An 18,011-nucleotide genomic window follows, 5' to 3' on the forward strand; every position below is an offset into this window, starting at 1 on the left:
CTGCCTCACAGCCTCTACAAATAGGCGAGACAGTTCTACACATTTCAGGAACTGGGACCATTTTCACTTTATTCCAGCCTCCTAAGGTTAGTGAGACTGTCTCTGGAGAATAAAGTGGTAAAAGTGGATGGTGGGGAGAGATGGAGTCACTGGGAGGATTTTCTTCTCCCCATCTTCTATTGATATAGTTCATCTTCATGATGTAGTGCTTCTTTCTTTTTCTTTTTTTTTTTTTTTTGTCAGCAATCTTCTTTCCAGTCTTTCCTGACTGGATGAATCCCAACAGAACAAAGTTCTGTCCACTCTGAATTATTTCTGTATGTCAACCATTTTAAAATCAAATCAAAAAAACATAATTAATTTCTACTGAATATGTAGGCAAGTTCTGGTAATGAAGTTTCTTGAAGGCTTGTTAACATGAATTTAATTCCTGTTACCAGGTTAAAATAGTATGAGAAAAAAATTCTTATGCTTTTTTACCCCACAGAGTGAAAATTTCAGTGACAGAAATTTATAATTTGATACAATAAGTAATGTGAAGTTTTCTGTCCCAAGAGTAATATACTGAGTCAAGCAAAGGCATGTACAAGAGATCTGTAAATTCATTAATGGTATGGAGACACTGAATTCAGAATTATTAATCATTCCTTGTTAAAGAAAGCAAAGAGGAAACCAATAAAATTTGCAAGCAACAACACTTAAAAAAGATATACTTAAATACAGTCTGGCTTACTGCCTAGGATCATCGCACAGACCATAAATTTAAAATTAGGGTTTTTTCAAACGTAAGTTAAACAAAATTATGGAAATATGTTCATTGGTGGCTAAATATGATGATTTGGAAGAACACATCAACACACAAATCTCTTTGCTGTTTACTCCAGATGTATTGTAGGGTTTTCTTGACGTATTTCTTATTTTCCTTCCCTGCATATCTGCTGCTATCTACTTCTGGGGAGCAAAAAGCTGAGAGAGATGAAGCACTTCATCCACTGTGGTCGTACTCCCAGCAACTATGTGTAATCGTTTAGGTAGGGAAAACTGACACAGAGCTGGAAACTTAGAGGAAAGTGACCTTATATTGTCAGTAATCACTGAAAAATAATTTTTTCTTTATTTATTTATTTTTCCTTGTTAGTACTAAAATGCCACTTGCTGTTAGTACCTTAGACGCAGCATCTGATCAGAAGTGTTGCAGATAACTGTTGAGCTCTTGTCATAAAGAGATGATGAGAAAAACTATTGATCTGTGTAGGGGTAAACTCCTAAGACTACTGGAAAAAGGTAGACTCTCTTATCTTCCAGCATCAACTGAAGTAATAAGCTAATAAATTCTTTTGCAATGATTCTTCCTTAGGTAACAAAATGGAAGTCTGATACTGAATATTCTAACTGAGGTAAAAACAACATGGCCTTTTTCTTTTTTTTTTAAGCCAAAAAATTATGAAGACTTTATTCAACTATTTTGCTGCTAGCAGAACTGCCTAGACACATGAAATTATTTTTATTATTTTAAACTGAAATATAAAGTGAACCAAATGGAATTTTCATAGGTGCTTCAGACTCTTGTTAGAATCTACTTCCTGTCATGTGCCTAAATTATGAAAGAAAACAGACATAGTAGAAATCAGTAGCTTTCTTAACAAGTAAGAAAGGCTAAGGACTACATCATGCCTTAAAATTGATCCTGTAGATGTTTATATCTGAAATGGTTCCTCATTGTATTCTGTGCAAAGAAATGGACTAATTTAAGGCTTGTTTCATGTGTCTTATTCTAAATGTCTTCATTAAAAAAAGAGGAACAATATTCAAAAGAACTTACCTGTGCCTATTATCTACTCAGAAACAAAGGTAACTAGCTCAGATGTACACAAACGTAAATACAACATGTGATTCCAGCTTTGGATCTTCATATCCTTCTGCAATTGATCCTTTTTGGGAAAGAAAAAAAAAGTATAAAGAGCCCAAAAGAAGACAGCACACTCCTTTGAACAAGTCTTTACAAGTACTTGGTGTAGAACATGTCACTAAGTTATATTATTTAATGTAGTTAACTGATCAATTGACGCGAGGCCATGGACTTCACGACACAATCAATATGATCATCATGAGAGCCATTTATTGTTAGTCACACAGAAACCTTTATACTTCTTCAACATTCTATTTTTAGACTACAGCATTTATACTTCTACAGCATACTATTTTTAGATTACAGCATTACTCAATTATTATTGTTATCAATTACAAGAAAACAGAACCTTATCTATTTAGCAAAAGCAAGCAGTAGAAGTCTTATCCATCTGGCAAAAGCAAATGGTTCAGGAAGCAACTTGCAGTTACATAATTGCGGTCACACAGACCTGGGTGCTTTCCTTCCTGCATCTGCGTGAGGGAGTTTCTCTCCTCCTGCTGTTTTTCTACATTCCTGGCTTACAGTACATAATCACTATTTATGAAACACTGGGTTGTTCACATTAGGATGACCAAAGTCCTGTAAAACTCAGCAACAATCAATAAAATCAATATGCAATAAATATGGCAATAAATGTATTAATAATTAGAAAAAGAATTGACAGAAAAAAAAAAAGAAAACATGAAACCTAGAAGATTAATATAAAATTCCAAACAATAAGCCAAAATGTCACTATGAATCTTTAAGCACTAGTATCAATAATAATACCTCTTGTAGTTCCAGTAAAATAAAGCAATATTTTCAACAGAAAAGCAAAACTGGTTTATTTATAGCAAATTATTCAGAATGTTTATATTTTCTAATTAAATTGATTAATTGACTGCAGAAAAGAAATAAACATAGTAATTTTTAGACTTGTGAAACACATTGATGCCTAAGTATAAATTACAAAAATCACAATATAGATCCTCTTTTCTTCACACTGTTTTACACTGATCACACAATGCAGTATTGACCTAAGAATATTTATTGCTTATATGGCACTTTTCATGCTTTTCAGTATTAGAATCCTTGAAAAACTTGACCATATTTCCCATTCTATAGATGACATAGCAATGAAGTGAATTCCCCAGATCTTAAAAGTTCCTGAGACTATATATGTTTTTCATTTGGATCAACTACAAAATTTAATTTCAAATATTTTATGATTGAAATCTACATTTTGCTAAATGTGAAATTATTGAAAGGGATTTCTTTGCACCATTGCTCAGTCAATGGGAGAGGGGGAGAAGTAGGAGAGAATGCTATAACCTCCTAACTGGGGTAACATTTGTTACATTAAAATCTCTCAGTTAGTTGACTTCAGAGATCTACTGAGGACCAAACTCTGCTCTCACAGTTTCTCTGAGTTAGTATAACTCCATTGTCAGCTACAGTCACGTGCTGGGTTTGCTATGAAAGGAGGAGTTGACCTTGAATTTGTCATTCCTGAATTGGAATATTTTGGTATTTAGGTCTTGGACTGACATTGGGTCTGCTGCTACCATGTACAGCACCTGCCGTTTGACCTTTTTGTCAGTTGTCTCCCAGTCAGACAAGTCAGGCCTTTAAGATGTTGCTGCCTAACAGCCCAGAAACTGATGCCAGGAGTTATACCAAATGTTTCTCAGTTGAGTGACTAGAGCATAAATCTTCTACCACTTGGTCCAGACCCACAAAAAAAGAAAAAAGAAAAAGGAAATATCAGGGACACCAGTGGTAAGTACTATGCCAACAACTGAAAGTCTAGGTTTTATATGTCAGTATAATGGGAAAAAAAGGTCATTAAGAGAAACAGTTTCTAAAAATAAACCCTTTTACTTCTTTCAGAAGCCTTGCTTTAAACTATAAGCCTCGGTTAACATGAGGGAAAGCAGACTCCAAAAATCTTACTTTAAAACTGATCGAGCCAGAATACAGACAGGAAGTAGATGTTATAGTGCAATTGAATCTTCTGAAAAACGCAGAGAATGTAGTTTTGAAAAAAACAAACAAATAAACAAATAAACACAAACAAAACAAGTTGTTGCCTTGAACTGTTGCTTATTCTAAGAAGTCCATTCTCAGGTTTTTTGGCTGGTTGTGGGGTTTTTTTCTGTCCAAATTAGCAAATATCTATGAAAACTTGTCTGCACGTCAATGGTCTGTTTAGCATAAGTAACTACTAATCTGCCTTTTTTGGGAAATGAGAGAGAATTTTCTGAGTTCAAACAGTTCCTCCTGTTTCCATGTTGAGATGAGCTAATGGTTTTCTATGGTATTATTACCGCTGATATTTTTAACCCATTTTTTTTCAGATCAGAGGGAATGAAGGTGGCTTTTGCATCAAAATCCTGTTATTTATCTTTCAGTCCTCTTAGCTAAAAGATTGCTTTTTTACATTAAGTAATAATGCAATATATATTTTAATACTATTCATTTTTTTTAAGACTACAAGGTGCCATCCAAACTAGAAAATAAAAATAATGTTTAAAATGTCTGGAATTGCTCTTAGGAACTGGAATGTAATTTTTCATAATGTTAAATTGTTTTTACCTTATGTCAACCACCATTGTTCCAAACAAATCCTGGGCATGGTTTAAGACTTAGAAGGTTCAGAGGAACTATGCCCAAGAAGCAGTATGCATGTACCTCCTCTGTTGAGATGATATAAGGATTTCACAGTGTAGACGTGACCAGTGTGCGCCAGCTGGTCTTAGGGCCAGGAATGCCACCAGGAATGTTATTTTACTGGCATTACATTGTCATTAAGAGCAAGGGTAGATTGTGCGACCTGACTGCTGTTTAGATGTCTAAATCTGTCTTGCTACTCAACTCTGTTAATTTAATAGTAATTTAAAAGATGTAGGTGCTTACAATCTGGAGAGATATGGATGAGAGATCTGTCCCCTGAATGGACTAACTCTAAGACTTTTGAGAAGTATGATGTTCTGCAGTTCAGTATGCCAATGGTTGCTGATATGTTTTAAATCACATGCAAATATGTGTCTTATTTCTAGAGTAATTAACCTGTTTTATGTCTAGAACTAAGATTTTCTCTTAAATAAGGTGAGGGAAATAAGAGACCTATGCCATCTGTGAATATTTTTGCTGTTATTAAAATCTAAATGTAAATTTACATCAGCGAGATAACAGCTGAAATACTGCTTACGAGCAGAAGAGTTACATTTATTCAGCTTGATTTTCCAAAATTAAACCATGAGTTACACCTAGCCATATTAAAATATTTTCAGTTTGATTTTTGTAAAGCTAACACACAACCAAGTCTGAAGATACTAACTACAGGCACAATAACGGTTCTGAATAGCAAACTATTGGCATTTCTGGGAGAAAAGATTTTGGCTATAGCTGTGTAGGACAACTCCTACTTACGAAACAAGAGGTAAATTTGCTTTTTTCGCACATTCAAAGTTGAAACTCATGTCATATAAGATTTTACATTTAAATAAAAAATTATACGAGGCTGATTATACAGTGTGAAGACATACATTCTTACAAAAGTATGTTAAGATAGAGACTAGCACTGTGGGTTCAGCTTCAAAACAAACATTTCTACATTTAATTTATGTCTTAAATCTTGTCTGGTTCCTACCCCGATCCTTCTTTTTCCAATTAAAAAATTGGACATCTGAAGAGCCTTATATTAGATCTCTATTTTGAAAATAATTAGTGTGATGAAATCAGACCTTCAATTGTAAGCACAATTTAAATACTTACACGGTGTACAGTATTTATTTTATGCATTTAAGATAAAATTGAACTCTTTGAGAGGCAGTTAAGTTCTAGGTTCTGTAGATCTAATGCTTTTGAACCAGAGAATAAAAATGAAAACAAGAAAGGAGTTCTTGGTCAAAAAGCACCATCTTTAACTTTGGAAGAAATTAAACCAAATTATAACATTGGATGAATTTTCCTTTCTAATTGCTGTTTTTCAGACATCTTCTAGACCTGTTGAACAGATAAAATTTTTCATTGACTTCTGTCTAAAATTTTATTGGCAATCATTCTGGTCGTAATTTTTATTTTCTTTGGAGAAACATCAGAAAATTTCTGCTGACATTTTTTCTTCTGTAGACATATTTTGGAGAATAAACTTATTTTTTTTTTTTAATACAGTAAAACTTTGATAAAGAGGAATTTCCCATGTGAAAAATTGAGATAGTAACTTCAAGGCAAAATTCTGATGAACAATGATGGACTTATCTGTCTGTGTTTACCATTTCAGATCAAACTATTGCGAGCACAATGAAAATGTACTCTCAGTACAGCCTCATTGTTTAGTTGACCATTGCTATCACCATCAAATGTATTGACCCAGAATACTGACCTGTAGAAGCAATAATGGTAAACAAGTTCCTTTTCCTTTCTGGAATTGTTCTGAAGTTAGAAAAGGAAATGAGGAGCAGGAAGGGCTGCTCAGGTCTGGGAGTGTGCAAAATGCAGCCAAGCTGTACTCAATATCTGTGAGGAACGTTAAAGTTAGAGAGATGCCATTATAAATGGGCATGAAACTATTTCCTTCCTAGAGACATTGACTGAATGATAATAATAACAAAAAGTGGCTGAAAGCGGTAGGAACAGATCACTTTTTTGGTTTTGTTGTTGTTATAATTTCTGTCTATATTTCACAATCTTAATGCAGACATCCTAAAAGCAATGCCACCAGTACTTCTAGAACAGAAGCAGAATAGACTGAGCTATTTAACTTCAAAGTAAATAAAGCAGTGTTAATGTTGCACTGATGTAGGGAAATGTGTTATCACCTTTACACCGTGCCACACTGTGTAAACACAGTTACATAACCTTCTCCAAAGTCTCAGCACTATGCATCATTGCATACTATAGACATGCCCATGGTCTTCAAAATTTCTTATTCATATTTTGGTGAAAAAAAATGAAAATGAATAATATTTCTGTGAAACATTAATCATAGGCAAAACTCAAGCAAGTTCGTCAATGAACCTTTATCTTGATTTATAGTTCCTGCTGTGATCTGGAGCTTTTTTATGTGGTAACAGTCACATTGTCTTTGACCTGGGGATTATGAAGTTCTTACCATCTGCCTTGTCTCTTCCTTCTTCATTTTAATTCAAAGGGACTTATTTCCACATGATGTGCATAATCTTCTTTCACTTTGTTTTTTAAAATTACTATTTCCTGAAAAGTTGTGATCTATTATTTGATATTCTGGTTGGACCAAATGCTACACCTTATTTAATGTACTATGAAAGTATTTAAATTTAAAAAAAGAAAAAGGAGAGAAAAAAAGAATAGGATATGGAAATGTGCTGAAAATGATCAAATGCTGCCTACAACCTGGAAAAGCTGAGAGACTGAAAAGCTGAAACTAGCAGAAGATAGTGTTAAGTTAAAATATTGCTGGGATACATATTTAACTTAATCTTGCTTGCTGTATCTTGGCCAACCTTGATTAAGCGTCAAGAATATTGAGTAATCCGAATCCTGGGCTAAAACAGCCATGTGAAAGCTGCTTTGCCTTTGATGTAAAATTTATTGCGTCTATATGCTAATGACCTTATTTTAGCATCTTCAGTCATAACACAAGTTTATACTCTCATTGCATTTCAACAGCTAAACCCAAGTTGTTCCAAATTAGAAGTACCCCAAAAAGGTCTCCAGGAAGAATTTGGGTATTAAAATAATGGCATTTGTAATTTAGAAGATGACAAGTTTTCTTTTTTCATTATGTTCCACACCAGTGAAAAGAATAATGGTGCAACTTGGAAATACCATATGTAAAGTGAAGATAAATAACATAAATATCCTTTTGTGTGTACTGGTAACCTAAGAAAAGTAAACTTAATACTAAGAAAATAATTTTTGTTTGTAACTTGGAAAAAAACCACCAACCTTTTTAAAAGGTGACAAAGACAATGAAAAGTAATTTTATTCTTGACATAGAAAGTGTTTGTTTTTTTGCTAATGAAGTACTGAGACAAAAACGTGATGTATGTATTTGCTATGACTGGAGTGTGTTTTGACTGAATAGAGAGAAAGTTTGTTTTAATACTTGGGATGTGTAAGATATTCTATAAGTACAGTTGCTTAGGTTTTCTATTTTTAAATGTGTGCTTGTTGAAAACTGTTATGATTTAATGCCACTTTAGTGTCAATGTCAATGAAACTACCTTAAGCTGATAGAATATGGTATTGTAAGTTTATTGTGCACCATCTATACTTAATTAATGAATATGCAAATTAGACAATTTGAACGTAAAAAGCATATTAAAGAATTACTTGTTTGACTTCTTTGTTAAGGTGATGCCAGAAGAACTACCATTCATCTTGTTTTTGCGTTGCGGAATAGCAAGTGTGAGAATGCTTGCCTAATTTTGAAATTAATTTTGATTCTAGTAATAAAAATAGCTCAAATTTTGTTTGACATTGGAGTTTTCATATGCATATTTGCTACCTACTTTAAATTTGAGTTTGGATTTTCAGAGGACAAACCTGAAAAATAAGCAGCTTTATAAATATTGGCAATCATATATTTCATGGACAATTAAAATAACAGTTTTTCAATAAATCTGTATTCAAATAATAAGTATAGATAAATGAAAAATACCACTAGCTTCTCAGCTGAGATGTACTTTTTATGAAACTGCCATATTTTCCTTTAACAATCTTTAATTTTCTTGATTATCTGCAATAACATTTAGAACCACAGAATCATAGAATAATTTCATTTAGATGAGATCCTGAAGATCAAGTCCAGTCATAACCTAACCTAACTATAGCACTAAACTGTCTCCCTAAGAATCTCATCTAAATGTCTTTTAAACACCTCCAGGGATGGTGACTCCACCACTTCCCTGGGCAGCCTGTTCCAATGCTTCATAACCCTTTCCGTGAAGATTTTTTTCCTAATGTCCAATCTAAACCTTGCCTGGTGCAACTTGAGGCCATTTCCTCTTGTCCTATCACTTGCTAGATGGGAGAAGAGACCAACACCCTCCATGCTACAACCTACTTTCAGGTAGTTGTAAAGAGCGATAAGGTCTCCCCTCAGTCTCCTTTTCTCCAGGCTAAACAGCCCTGGTTCCCCCAACAGCTCCTTGTAAGACTTGTGCTCCAGGCCCCTCACCGGCATCCTCTCCCTCCTCTTCACTCTCTCTGGTACCTCAATGTCTTTCTTATGATGAGGGACCAGGTAGTCTCTAGCTCCATTTAATAGCTTGCAAATAATTAACTCTTAAGCTATCTACCTAGAGTTTTGAGAATAATTTATTTCAATTTTGTCACAATTAATTTACACTTCAATCATTACAAAATATTTCAACTCAACGAATAGCATAAGTAGTGTAAAATAGAATGGAATGGAATGGAATGGAATGGAATGGAAGAATAGAATAGAATAGAATAGAATAGAATAGAATAGAATAGAATAGAATAGAATAGAATAATATCTCAAGTTGCAAGTGACCCTTAAGGATCATTGAGTTAAACTCTAACATATTTTAATCAACCTTGGTTTTAAGCTCTATGTTTCCTAACAAACTATTAGCCGAAATCAACACTTTGTTGCGCCCTGACCTTTACAAGTTCAGGTAATTTATCACTATTACATAATATTTTAAAGGCATGTTTAGCAATTTACTTTCCGAATGTATTTTGGTTTTGCTAAAGTTACAGTTGCCAAAAAGGTAAATCAGATTTCAGGGGTTTTAAAATAAAAGAGTTCTGAAGATGAAAACTATATGTTACTATTTTGATTTCAGGATCAACTTGACAAATTTCAGTTGTATTATAGCTATTCTTTTCTAATCTATAAATATTTTGAATTAAGAAACCCAGACTTATGTGGCAGGTGCACTCGCCCACTCCACTCAAAAACACCAGAAATTTCTAGACCAGTAGACCACGCATGGTGTCTATGGTCATGTACACCCCCGCTGGTCAACAGTCAGAGCACATAGCCAATGAAACATCTTGACTGAGAGGCATTTCTAGATCACTGATCATATATGACGACAGATCAGATTGAACTAGGTTATAAATGGAACTCTGCCAGAGACACGATTTTAAATTTGTCCTCCTCAGAGTAGTGACTCTGCAGTCAGGGTTGGAATGCTACCTAAGAAAACTTCTCAAGACTGAGACCCCTTGCCTTATTGGTGAATGAGTGGACATTTTGAATCATCATTCCAGGGTTTGGGGATCCCCTGACTTGGCTGTGTCATAATTGATTTCCCCTTGGTATTTCAAACCTGTCGTTTACTAAATGTTTGTTGGAGCGTAAACTAAATTGATTAAGAACACATTTTATTCTTGATTAAACAATTTTGGTTGGAAGAGGAAAAATAGATTCCCCTTTTGAGTTCATCATCTGCCTGGTTCAATTTTTGTGTGCCTCTGTGATAACCTGTTTCTGTGTTTTAAATGCTACCAGTTAATGTATCTAAAAAGTGCTGGGAATTTGGGTTCTTCTTTTCATTTTTCTTCCTCTAATTGTTCAAACAGTGCTCTTAAAAAAAAAAAAAATTGTTTCAGCAATAATAAATATTCACATTGGCAAGTCAATACCTAAGAATTGCATGTATATTTTGAAGCTGCATTTGCTTTCAATGTTATTCAAATGTAGAGATATATTGACTTAAACCATGTTGTTGATACCTGTCTGCTCAAGAGGAATTTTTTTAATATATTTTCCTTTGTTCATCTGCAAAACAAACAAAGAAAATATTAATATATTTTCTTACTTCCAGATGCATTCATAAAAGGAGTGAGAAGGCTTAGTGGAATCAGTTTTCAGTCGGCAAACCTAGCTGATTTGGCAGCTGAAACCACTATTTACATTAGTTTTCCCTAAATGCATTTATAAATGACACAGAAAAAAAAAAATATATACATATATACAAAAAAATCTGTTTGCTTGGCTTCCCAATTTTTCAAGCCAAAGAAGGAAAAAAAAAAAAAAAAAGAAAAAGGAAAAAAAAAGATTGACAGGAAAAACAGCGAAACAAAAAGCCACTTCCAAGTTGTTGGGTTTTTTTAAGCTGAGAATGTGTTCTCCATAAAAATGAAAAGAAACCCACATAATTTCATTAAAAATAAAAATTTGAGAGTGCTTTTAAATGTTTGTCAATCAGTGTAGAATATTTTTTTTTTTAGAAAATAGTAAGAAAAAGAAACAAGACACAAACTATTCATTCATATCACATGGAGACAGTGTCATGAAGACGATTCATAAGTGATGTATTATAACAAGGTTAGAAAGAGAAAAATAAACAGAAGCAAAAGTTGAGAGCTACCTACTGTAAAGTGTTTTATGACTCAGTGAGTTGATGTGGAAGATTTAATAGTCAGTAAAACTGCGCAGCATATCATTGCAAGCCAAGAAAGATGGAACGGATTCTTTCTTAGATAAGAGGCTTTCTGTGTTAAATGCAAGGAAAGGTATGTCTCTCTAAATTGTAAGTTCAAAGACAGCCAATAAGTGCTTGACACATTTCATCATCACTAATGAAAAGGTATTCTTAAACCTGATGATGACTGAGATCATTCTCATCTGAAGGTAACATATAAAAATAAATAAATAAATGTTTTAAAAACAAGAGCTTTATCCTCCATTTTCCTTCCTACCCTTCCCTTCCCCACTTTAAAGTTAATTGTAATATTTTTGACGGAAGATTTACAGAGAGTCAACTGATCAGAAAACCTAGACTGGTCACGCTTCTTTGCATGATATCTGGTACCTCAAAAATTTCTTAGATTTAGGTATCTCTGATTTTATAACATATGAGGATCTTGGAAATTTGGGTTCATTCTGCAGACTTCATAATAGATATCACTCAGTGCCATGCCTTGTTAAATATTCTTAATCAATGATTGCATAATATATCGCACAGTTTGTATTTGTATTAACCCTGAGACTATAGGCAACACAAGTGTATCACATTCTGTTTGCCTGATAGCATTATTGTACTCTGGTGTCCCAGACTGCTAAGATCTGACTCTCCTGAGCAACATGCTGTGCAAATTATTTATGGCATTCAGATTGATCTAGTGGATGCAAGACATAAAATAGGCATCTTGGAATTGTGGAGTCCAAGAAAAAAGTATTTATGTGTAACTCATTACACATTGTAACCAAAATTGTCACTTCAACACAGTGCCAATATGTTTAGACTGCCACTGTCTGTCAATAACCTGCCCTTCTATGTAAATTAAAGAGATTAGACATTGAGTCTCTGTAAAATATAATTATTTTCAAGGCAGGTGAAATTGTAATGTTATAACCATTTAAAATGTAGATTCACTGAAAACTATTCATTCTTTAATATGATTAAAAAACACCACAAAATTATGTGCATGATATGTTCTGTGTTTACAGCTAAGATTCACAAGATCAAAGAATGGTTGAGTTTGGAAGGAAACATCTGCAAGTCATTTTGCCCAACCCTCCTGCTCAACCAGCGCCACCTAGATCTGGGTGCCCAGGACCATGTCCAAACAGATTTTGGGTATCTCCAAAGCAGGACATTCCACAGCCTCTCTGGACAACTTCTGCCAGTGCTCATTCACCCTCACAGGAAAAAAAGTGTTTCCTGACATTCAGACGAAGCCTTCTGTGTTTCAATTTGTGCTCATTGCCTCTGGTCCTGCCACTGGACACCACTGAGAAGAGCCTGGCTCCATCTTCTTCACAACATCACTTCAGGTATTTATGTACACTGATAAAATCTGCCTTGAGCCTTCTCTAGGCTGAACAGTCCTTGCCCTGTCAGCCTTTCCTCGTATGTGAGCTGCTCCAGTCCCTTCATTGTCCTTGTGGCACTTCATTGGACTTTCTCTAGTGTGTCCATGTCTCTCTTGTACTGGGGAGCCCAGGACTGGACACAGTGCTCCAGGTGTGGCCTCACCAGTTCTGAATAGAGAGGAAGGATCACCCTTCCTGACCTACTGGCATTTCTCCTAATGTAGCCCAGGATACCATTATCCTCCAGCATATACATGGGGTTATTCCTCCCTGGCTGCAGGACTTTGGACTTCCCCATGTTGAACTTCATAAGACCCCCATCAGCCCAATTCTCCAGCTTCTCAAGTTCCCTCTGGATAGTAGCACAACCATCTGCTGTATCAGCCACTCTGCCCAGTTTGATATCATCTGCAAACATGCTGGGGATGCACTCTGCTGCATCTTCTTGGTTATTTATGAAGATGATAAACAGAACTGGACCCAGTATAGACCTCTGTGGTACATGTCTAGTCAATGGTCTCCAACCAGACTTTGTGCAACTGATCACCACCCTCTGGGCCTGGCCATCCAACCAGTTTTCAGTCAACCTCCCTATCTGCTCATCTAACACATTTCATCAGCTTCTCTATGAGGCTCTTATGGGACACTGTGTTAAAAGTCTTCCAGAAATCAAGGTAGACAGTGTTCAATGCTCTCACCTTGTCTACCAAGCCAGTAATTTCATCATAGAAGTTTATCAAGTTAGTCAAACATGGCTTCCCCTTCATGTATTCATGTTGACTACTATACTATACATGTTGACTACATTCATGCACCTGTAAATGGTTTCCAGGATTAGTTGTTCCATCACCTTCATAGGTATCAAGGTGAGCCTGACTGGTCTGTAGTTCCTCAAGTCCTCCTTCTTGCCCTTTTGGAGATAACAGTGACACACTTTCCTCCAATCCTCAGGCACGTTTCCCAGTCAAAATGTTTGTTCAAATAATATTGTGAGTAGCATTGTAATGACATCAGACAACACCCTCTGCACTTGTGGGTGCATCTTATCACAGCCTGAGGACTTATGGATGTCCAGTCTGCTTAGTTATTCTCTAACCTGATCCTACTTCAGCAAAGGGCATGCAGTACCCTAGCCTTTTCCATGTCCTGTGCAACCAGGTCCCCCACCTCATTGAACAATTGGACCAAATAGTCATTAGTCCTCCTTTTGTCACCTATACACTTAAAACAGCCCTTATTTTCATTTTTGACATTCCTGGACAACGGTAATTACATTTGGGCTTTAGCTTTCTTACCTTCATCCCTGGATTCTTGAAGAGTGTTCCTGTATTCCTCCTAAGTTACCCATTCTTGCTTCCAACCTCTGTATGCTTCTTTTTTTGGTGTTTGAGTTTGGCCAGAATCTACTCGTTCATCAGCATGGACCTTCTGGCATTTTTGCCTGACTTCATATTTTTTGGGATGGACCATTCTTAAGCATGGAGTGAGTGATCTTTGAATATTAGCCTGTTTTCTTGGGCTCTTATTCTCTCCAGAGCCTTATCTCATGAGACTCTTCCAAGCAAACCTTCGAAGAGGAGGAAGTTATCATCAATGCAGTTTTGGATTACATATGTCCTGCTGTGCTGTCATCCCAGCAGATATTGAGGTAGTTGAAGTCCCCATGAGGACTAAGTCCTATGAATGTAGGGCTCTTCTTATCTGCCTGCAGGGAAGCTGATCCACTTGTTTCTAGTCAGATGGCCTATAGCAAGCACCCACTATAATGTCAACTTCATCTGTCCTCACACAAGAAAAGATATAGGCTGCTTTATTTTGAGATCTCATGATATATAAATCTGTATGTCTGAAATAAAATGTTTGGGCTAGATTGTTCCCCTCAACAGTGGCAGAATAAAATTAGTATGTGCTACATGCCCTGGGATGCACATGAAAGAATATAGCATGATCAAGGCTGCAAAGAATCACAGAATCACAAAATCACAAAATGTTAGGGATTGGAAGGGACCTCAAAAGATCATCTAGTCTAATCCCCCTGCCAGAGCAGGAACACCTAGATGAGGTTACACAGGAAGGCGTCCAGGCGGGTTTTGAATATCTCCAGAGAAGGAGACTCCACAACCTCCCCAGGCAGCCTGTTCCAGTGCTCTGGCACCCTCACTGAGAAGAAGTTTCTTCTCAAATTTAAGTGGAACCTCTTGTGTTCCAGCTTGAACCCATTACCCCTTGTCTTACTGTTGGTTGTCACCGAGAAGAGCCTAGCTCCATCCTCGTGACACCCACCCTTTATATATTTATAAACATTAATGAGGTTGTCTTCTGAAGGAGCATCAGATCATTGTAGAGGTTACAGGGTACCAAACATGGTGTAATGTCCATCCCATTGCCTTTTGTAGAGATTTAGATATCTTAAGGAACATAAGTTGGAGCAGTCCCAAATAGGCTTATGCAGTAAGCTGACAATTAAGTAGTGTGGACTTAAGGGGTCACGACTTGCTTCACAACTCTCTTTTATTCGACAGCACAGACACATATGATGGGACCCAGTTAATATGATCCCAGGAATAGGACTGGACAAAGGCAGTGAATATACCAAACTTTATACTTTCTATCCAACTCACTTGCAGACCAGAATTACAGGGCCAAATTTTAATTTGCATATAAATAACAACTTCTTCTAGACAAACGGGTACAGCATTGCTGTCATCTTCTAGATTGAGTGCTACGCTTGTTTTGGGAGACACACAATTCTCACTTGTTGGTTGTTGTTCAGCCAGTCATTCTACCTTGCTTGTAAAAGGATATAATGATGTCTGCTTCTTCTTGAAGTGATTTAAAAAAGGCAGTAAATAAGTTTAATGGTGTGTCAACAGGATAAGTATTTTTATCTCAAGGTTTCACAAAATCTTATAAGCCAAAATAATTATTAAACACCTAGATCTTAGTAAGTTTTTGAAGTTACTATTGATGACTAATGTACTTAAAGAGATATGGACATATATCAAGAATGATGGAGAGACATTTGGGAGATATTAGTGCGTCTAGTGCAGAATAGCTCCAGACTGTTTCTTAAGTATCTAATTCAGTCCAATACCACAGTTTTATTTATGTATTTATTTATTTGGATGGTTGGTTGGTTTTTTGCTTATTTATTTATTTATTTTGTGTGCACAGTAGTTCTATGTGGTGTTAAAACACTGACATAATATTTAATTTGTTTTAATGGTGCTTCAATATTATCATACATTACCCACCAACTTCATTAGGAACTGCTTGGTATTTAGCTTTTCTGAAAATTAGTGCTACTCAGTGAATTTTCTGGGGATAAAATCTAAGATCAGACTTCACAGACTGAGATTCAGCTCGTCTAATAATCACCTACATCTCCACAGCCAGTGTTTCTTCCTAGTTAGATATCTTTAAAGGCCTAGAACCTCAGAAAGAATCACTGGTCACAGGGTTATATGAACATCTTGTCCAAATTCATTTTTAATAAAGAATGTAGTAGGAAAGAAAATGTTGTAAACTTCAATATTTTTTTCATATATTGCACAATCTTCTATGTAGAACTAAGCAGAGAACAAAAATCGGGTAACTAAAGAATCTATACATATTGCGGGAAGAGAACAGATTTTATGCCATGGCAAATGGCTATTTACTCTGCTACGTGTTGGGGAGAAAATAAAGAGAAGTCTCTAATTTTGATCACACTCTTCAGTCTCCTCTGGCAAAAAGGCAAAATGCCCCAGTCCATTTCATCTAACTTTATGTACCTGACAGAGGCATCTAAATTAGGAGAATACTTTCCTATGTCTATACTCCCCATATATCTTGGATAACTCCAGAGTTTGTCTCACACACGAAATGGATTTCATTTCATACAGCATTTTTCTAGCCACTAGCAGATATTTGGAAAAAAGTTTGTTGCAACTCTTACTGTCCATGAAAAAACTTTCTGTCAAAAAGTTTATTTAAATAGGCATTTAAATAAAAATAATAGTAATAAAAAGCAGCTCTGGTTGCAGTTTCAACTGCCTAGGCAGCTACCTTGTGACCTGAAAAAGTTGAATACTGTATTATTTTCTTCTGGTAGGTTTCTTTTACTATGATCAGTCTACTTTAGATCCCTATTGAATTCTGACTTCTTGTACAGGTCATTGTTTTTTATTCCCTAATAGTTCTACTAGGGATGTGCAAACTTAATATATTTCTAGCATTTACTGAGTTTGCCGAATCACAAGGAACATGCACATGTTTTATGAATTCTCAGGTGGGTTACAATGTATAGAAATGAAAACAATATATGTGATGTCTGTAGAGTCAGGTGGCAACAAAAAGACAAGGAGGGAAACATTAAAAAACCTTGTTTGTTTTTCATGGTGACTCTCCTAGGAATAAATTGACTATGATTTTTTTTTTTTTTCCAAGCTTGTAAAGTTGTGGTTCTGACTGATGTTAAAGGTATTGTTTCCCAAAGGTGCAGCTGATGAGTACTACAGTCATACAGAAAAATAAAATACCATGCATATTACACTTCTATTTACACACTGCAGAGTAAAACTTAAATATATTTTTGAACAGCAGATGTAGACAAAGTTAAGTCATTACTGGTTTCCAAACATTTGCTTATTTTAAAAACACATTTGTAACTGCTTAAGAAGAGAGCAATTTTGCCTAAATTACCTCCTAAACCCTCCTACTGAATTGAGGGTTCAGAGGAATGTCAGATGCTAATTTGACTGAAAATTAGCTGGAAACAAGAGTAAGAAGTTAAGTTATAACCATTTAAGAGGGTTTTTTTACTCATTATTATTTACAAAGCTTTTTAAAAGTACTACAACCCTTATCTGTGTTTATTTGGTGTTGTTGATACCAACTAATGAACTTAACTGTTTTGTAGAGTTTTAATGATTAAGTTTAAAGCATTTTTTATACTCTATTAAATACTGAAAACTTTGGACACATCCAGTTGATTCTTCCAAGAAATCACTCACTCAGCTCCGAGCCCTCAGACTTGTTTTTAATTCAAACCACAAAAAGGAAGTAAGAACCTGGGCATAACTGAAGGCCACAACTGCTCCAGATGGTTTCTGTGGAAGCCCTAGAGGTACAGAAGGGCACCAGTGTGCAATTTGGTTCGTAGTTTACCACTAAGCACTCATGAACACTGATTGCCTGAGGCTTCTGTGTGGAGAAGGTGTGAGTGGATTATGGAAAATGATATGTTTATGACTATTTCTTGGCTCTTTGGTTCCTTAAGTCCCACGAAAACAACATATGGGAAAGTTAAGACCCCATAGGGATGTGAGCGTTCAGTAACATTTATGATGTTCACAGCAT

This window comes from Caloenas nicobarica, chromosome 1 (assembly GCF_036013445.1).
Source record: "Caloenas nicobarica isolate bCalNic1 chromosome 1, bCalNic1.hap1, whole genome shotgun sequence".
In the NCBI taxonomy this organism is placed as follows: Eukaryota; Metazoa; Chordata; class Aves; order Columbiformes; family Columbidae; genus Caloenas; species Caloenas nicobarica.